The sequence below is a fragment of the Nannospalax galili genome, unplaced genomic scaffold (assembly GCF_000622305.1).
Source record: "Nannospalax galili isolate Female #2095 unplaced genomic scaffold, S.galili_v1.0 scaffold2994, whole genome shotgun sequence".
Lineage (NCBI taxonomy): Eukaryota > Metazoa > Chordata > Mammalia > Rodentia > Spalacidae > Nannospalax > Nannospalax galili.
In genome coordinates, this window is record NW_008334049.1 from 57,979 (window position 1) to 58,752 (window position 774).

At 39.7% G+C, this 774-nt stretch overlaps 1 protein-coding gene across 1 annotated transcript in view; it reads left to right on the top strand.

Annotated features, from left to right (window-relative positions):
- LOC103730732 (olfactory receptor 10AG1-like) overlaps positions 1–774 on the top strand; it is a 15,841-nt gene that overhangs the window by 5,514 nt on the left and 9,553 nt on the right. The gene's annotated exons all lie outside the window — the stretch shown is intronic.

The following is a 774-nucleotide window of genomic DNA, read 5'->3' on the forward strand; positions in this document are numbered from 1 at the left end:
CTGGCCATCTCTCTCATAGATTCACCATCAGTTGTTAATTATATCTAGCTAAGAAAGAGGTCATGTATTCCCCTACCATACATGAATGTAACCTCAGTTCATGTTCTTTCACGAGTGCAATAGCCATTTTATATCCTGAACAGCACTTTCACAGTACTTCTCCCTTTCCACCAGCCTTCACATTCCTCCCAGGACCTAATCCACATTATTCCCTGAGCCTTAGGGGAAGGGGTTGATAGAGATGACCCCTTAGAGATTGAGCACTCACAGTAAATTATTCCATGCACTGTGACTAGTATAAGACTCTACATTAACCATTTCCCACTACAAAAGGGAGCTTCTCTGACCAAGGTTAACAGCAGCCCAGATTTATGAGTACAGACAGAAATTATGGAACACAGGTGACAACATTTTGTCATGGAAGTGAGGAAAGGGGAACTCTTGTCCATTCTTCATGGGGACGTAACAGAAACTAATGTTGATATTTTTGAATGCTGTCTGGAGAGTTCTCAGAAAACTGAAAACAGAATTCCCCTTATGACTCAGCTCTTCTGTTGGCCATATACCAAAGGACATTCCATCCTGCTACAGGGATCCTTCCCCATCCATGTTAACTGCTATTCCACTGATGACACCTGAAAATGCAAATAACCTAGATATTCATCTACTGATGAATGAGTAATGAAATTGTGGAGCATACACACAATGGAATATTACTAAGCTTTAAAGAAAAATTAAATTATGAAATTTTCAGATAAATGAATGGAACTGGAA